The sequence below is a fragment of the Geospiza fortis genome, unplaced genomic scaffold, assembly GCF_000277835.1.
Source record: "Geospiza fortis unplaced genomic scaffold, GeoFor_1.0 scaffold325, whole genome shotgun sequence".
In the NCBI taxonomy this organism is placed as follows: domain Eukaryota; kingdom Metazoa; phylum Chordata; class Aves; order Passeriformes; family Thraupidae; genus Geospiza; species Geospiza fortis.
Window position 1 is genome coordinate 561,477 of NW_005054427.1, and position 5,521 is coordinate 566,997.

Below are 5,521 nucleotides of genomic sequence, written 5' to 3' on the forward strand. Positions count from 1 at the left end.
ACATTTTGACATGGACTTTATATCTGTGTTTTAAACTCCTTTGTCTATGAGTAGATTTTGATTTAAAGTATTTTCTCTAGTACTGTCTAGCTCTTCACATTCTGTAGTTCGATAATTACTTAAGTACTTTGTTAAGGCATTTGCGGCATAGGGGCATCTCACATTTTCACTTTTGTGTTCTTTTTACCATCCCCAAGTTTTACCCAGAATCCTACCTGTGTTTAGACTGAGTTCACTCTCATACTGGTTGTGTTCATTTTACATTTGTCACGTCACCGCATTCAGTGAATTATTATTGTTCCCACTGTAACTGCAAAGGAGCAGTTCCAAATTCCTCTAGAACAGGTCAGTACTTTTTGCCTTTTAGCAATGCACGTGTCAAAGGTTAGTGACTCAGAAGTGTCGCTTGGGAGAGAACCACAGAAGAACAAGATTCACTCAATCTAACATGACATTTCTTTTTGTGGAAGTGGGAGAGACAATGCTGCTGTGAAAGTGCAGTGCAGCCCCGCTTTTGTCTGTATATGAGAAAGCTAAGTGCTCTTGAGCTTTGCAGTATTGCTTAGTCTCATATTAAAAAGAAAAATGAAAAAAAAAAAAAAGAACATATCACAGAGAAGACTGTATATACTAAGCCTCTGCTTCTCTAACTGTCTGTATAATGCCTCTGCATTTATGTCACATTGAACTATATTACATGAAACTCTAAAGTGAAATGTAATCCTATGGTGAAATGAATTCTCAGGAAGGAACCAAGAAAAAATGTTTATCTCCTGAGCAGTGAAAGGTTTTACTGCACCTGAAGTGTGGACGTTGCAGCTGTTAGATACTATGCTTTTGCTTACAAAGGAGTAGCCAACAGCTGCTTTTTTTTTTTTAACCCTCCTTTCCCTCAATAATGTAATTGCTGTTCCTACTAGGCAGTAACTGGATTGGACAGCATAAAAATAGTGTCTGACCATTACTTAGTCTTTTGTATGAAGTTTCAGCAGTGTTGATAACTTGCATTTCTTGTCTTGTCTACTGGCACAGTGACAAGTATGCATGTTTGGTGTTACCCAGACTGTACAAGTGAGTGCTGGATAGACAATATGAAACTAGAGACAGAGCTGAATTGTTTATATACATACAGGAAGCAGGGAAGGTTTTGTCTCTGCCTGTCTAGTGTTTGCCTCTCACCCACCTATTCAACATGTTGTTTGTTCAAAGCACTAGAAGAAGCAGGAAAGAGAATTTAATTTTTGGCTACTTTCAGAAGAATAATTCTGTCAATTTCTTGCAGCCCTGTGTAAAGCTGTTAGTGTGTCTCTGTTTTGTATTTGCAGTAATCCATGGGTTTCCAGGAGAACAGAATCATCAAACCTTTAGTAATGCTTCCAGCTTTTTCAGTGTGCCTTTTCTTCTGAACATCTGCTGCCAACATAGACCCAGAGCACTTTACTCATTCAAATTTGCATTCCAAAACCCAAGTGTGAATATAAGAAAAAGAATCTGACATCAGAATTCCTGCTTATGCAAAAGAATCTGGGTTTTTTTTTCCCAAAGAATTACAGAACTCTGTAAAAGAATGTAATATCTCTTTGTGCTGGTTAAAAGTAACAATCTACTTATTTGCCTGACAACTAAACCACATCAATCCATTGACAAAAGTGTAATTTAGAATGAACAAGACAGTACTGGTGAGCACACTGATGTGAAGAAGTTCCTTTTTGTTTCTGTGTACAGCTTATGACTTGGAACACTTTTTCTATTTGTACACAGATGCCAGGTTTTCAGTGCCAAGAATGTTCCTTTCATACACTACAAAGTTCTAGCAACTGTGCAACTCCTCTTTCTGGCAAGGGCTTTGTATGTGCTTTAGAGTTAAATCCTTCTACTTCTTTTCTGCTTCATCTCTCCCGCATGCTTTCATTCCTTGACCTTCAGTTGCACTAAACTAATTTTCAAGAGCACGGTTTGACCTAATTGCTTAGCAGAGTATGATCACAGAGAAACCCATATATTGTCTGATAACCCTGTGGTCATAACTTCTTTAAGGTCATGTGCTCCTTTGAAAGAAGAAGACCACGTTGATTGTAGGGAGGGCTGTGTGCTGGTGCTGTCTGTGGAGGATTTAGTAGCTGCAAGATCTTTTCTTTCTCTTTCTTTCATAGTCTAAAATACTATTGCCATGCCACCTTTTCTTCTGGAAAAACCCTATCCTTCATGCTGCACAGCACTTCAGAAAGACAAACTCTTGAATCTGTGCCTGTGTTTCTGCACATTGTTTTTTATAAGGCTTATGTGCAGGCATAATGTAAATCTGAAATGCTGTCATGATTTGGAAGCAGGTAACTTTGGTCGTAAGTCAAAGTAGAACAAGAAATGCAATGACAGCAATTAACCCCCGTGTTCTGAAAAGGTTCAAAGCACAGCAGCAAGCAAATGTAGGAGGAAGAGAGGGAGCATGATCGCCTCATGCCAGCAGTGCCTTCCTTAGCTGCACCTTGCTGCAAACCTCCTGGTGCCTTTTCAATACTGGCGATACTTTCTGTCTAGCTCATCAGGGCCATCTCCAAAAAAACTTGAAGGTGTATTCTGCTGCAGAGTGAAGTTTTCATCTACTGAAGCCTGTGTTACCTACCCTTGCTCACTGTGTTGATGAATGTGAGGCTGCACTGTAACAGGGCTACCCTGTGAAGAGTCCCTTAATGCACTTCTGGTTTAAGCTTTGTGTAATGGTAACATAAATGAGAGAGCCAAGTGATGGAATGTTTTCTCTGCCTCCTTTGTAAGGTAGATGGAAATTGCTTTCAAGTTCCTTGTGTATGTCTGTCTGTACTAAAACAAACCACAGATTAAGTGGAGGCACAGGAGTTTTGCAAGCTTATGGAGTAGCCTAGTGACAGGAAAATTCACTTGCTGAAATAAGACCTTTACTGTCAAGTAGGAAGTGTTTTAGGATTACTAAAGTTGATAGTCTGCGATGTACGGTGCAAGGAAGAACATCATCATTTCCGAGCTGCTGTTGGATTCATTTGCTAAATAAAATAATTTTGGGATATTAATTTTTATCTTTTCTTGCACGAATGATTGTGCCTCGTAGGAGATTTTATTGCTTGAATCGTGCAGAATTCAAAGCAGGAGCTTTGAATTGTATTTGACTTGTAGCACTTAGTAGTATCCTTTATGCTGTCACCATGACTGCTTTTTGCAGGGAAAAAGAAAGCTGAGGCAGGAGAGCTCTTCTTAATGTCTCTTTCATTTGAAAAGTAGTAAGCAAACTATATCTTTTTTGTTGTTGTTTATGTGTTCCCGTATTAAGACAGTTTTTCTGTCTTTTTTGTAACTTCTTTTTTAAAAAGTTGAGGACAATAGGGTGATGCACTTTCAGTGTCATGTGTGTACTGCATGCTGTGTGTTGCCAAGGAGGTCTTTTCAAATTAATATTATGCATTTTATACAATTCTGTTAATCTGTAATTTATGCCATAAGGTTTACAGCCTGTGACTCTTGAGCATACAACTTTAAGTACTCTTATAGGAGGTCTTTTAGAAGCAATGAGAGGGTAAAAGCAAGTGGGAATATATTTGTAAGGGAGATGACTCCCTTTTTTTCTTAGCAATAGAGATGGAGGGGAAGAGGACTGTATGCCTTTTTGTAGAGACATGCAGGATGTATGGTAGTTGTGTTTCTGTGCTTGGTTTTTCTTCCATTTTTACCATACATGTACTGTTATTGGTATGCTTTGGGAGGTCTAGTGTTCAGTCAGCTGCACAAAATCACTTGTTAATGAAGTTCTGTTCCTTCACCCAATTCTCTTGCTTGTTTGGAAGGACTATGAATTTTTAACATTTAAACACAACTTTATTCTATCTGCTAAGTAGTGTTATCTTTAGTACTGTTTATGGCTGGTGATTTTTCATACATTCTCAAGAATGACAATAGCTGGCATAAAGAAAAAGAAGGATCTTTTGAAACAGTTTCCTAGCTCATGATAACATAATGTGATATCTATTGAATTGATAATTGAATCCACCCTCTAGGGAAAGGGATAAGCTTTATGGATATGGTTGCTACCACCTTGTTGTAGTTACCAAATGTGCATGAGAGTGTTTCAGTTGCATGTACCTGCACGGAGACAGTTACTGCACATTTCTCAGATACACAATGTAGCCTCGTGCTGGCATGAGAGCAGCTTTACTCTAGTTTTACTATAGGTATTTATAATGGCTTGTCCTGGTGTAGCGTGGAGCTGGGGGCTTGCTTTAATAAAAGCAAAGAGCTGCAAGTTTCAGGTCTGCGCCTGGAGTGCTGGTATTCACCTTATCTTTTCAGTAGATTCCTGTATTTCAAGATTGCACAGGGAAGAAATGGGTTAATCTTTGTAAAGCTCAGACTAGGTTGTTAAGCACATTTGACAACTTGCTTGTGTGTAGCTTTTTAAAAATCAATTGTGTTCTACCTATTGTTCTTCCTTCTCTTTCTTCCTCCTTGTATTAAGGTTCAGCTTTTTTCTGTATACCATCAGAAGCAACACATCACTGCCTTCTGGTCTGCTTTGGATGTTATCTTTGCTTACATTTGCTTTTTGCCCTCTGCACTTTGGCAGCTATTCAATGTCAACATGATATTCACTTCCTGATGCCTGTTGGATATTTTCCTTGACTTTATCTCCAAGTGTCAAAATGCACCATGCTGTCCTTAATCACTCAATAAACAGACAGGAGTTGAGATTTTCCAGGATGTTAAAAGGTTGAAAACATCTTCAGATTTAGTCTGAAATCATCTCCTCTGCCTGTGTTGTGCTTTTAGCCTATTATTTTCTTCCTCAGAAAGCTGACTCGTTTAGTAACAAGCTCACCTTGGTACAGAGTGAATTCCTGTCAGCTGAGTTTTGTGGTTACTTAAAGTTTTGTTTTCTTGAAGTTGATATAGCTGTTTTAACCAAAAGTTATTGGAATATTTAAAAAAGAAAAATCCAACTTCCCCAACACGTCAGCTTAAAAATCAATCACAAGACAATAGTGGAGCTGGGATCATTGTCATCAGAAGAAGTATTACAGGGAAATCTTATGTATATTAATTTTTAAATTGCTAATTATTAATGTTTTCCTTCCTTATTCATAAGTAAGTGATGGAAAATTTAATTTCTTTGTAAACAATTAGAATTTTTGTTCTGAAAATTGGACAGTAACTGTTTTTGTACAGGGTAGGAAGATGCTGAGAAAAGAAATAGTGCCAATATCTTAGCATTTTCCAGATTCATCTGCATTTCATATTTTTCGCACACTTTTGAGAAGTCTCTAAAGGTCAATTTACAGTCTCTTCTTTGCCCTTTGCAGTTGCTGCATTGCTTTTAAGCAATGCAGTTTTAGGTATTTGGAATGAGCATTCCATTGTGGTTTTGGTTGGAGGAGGTTAGTCTGATTCTGTCTGAAGAACTACTTCAGAGACAGAACTATAAATTGGCCTTTTGATCTGTTCATAATGAAGCAACTGTTGAATTAATCACTTTTTTCCTTTGGAGACACCAAAGTGG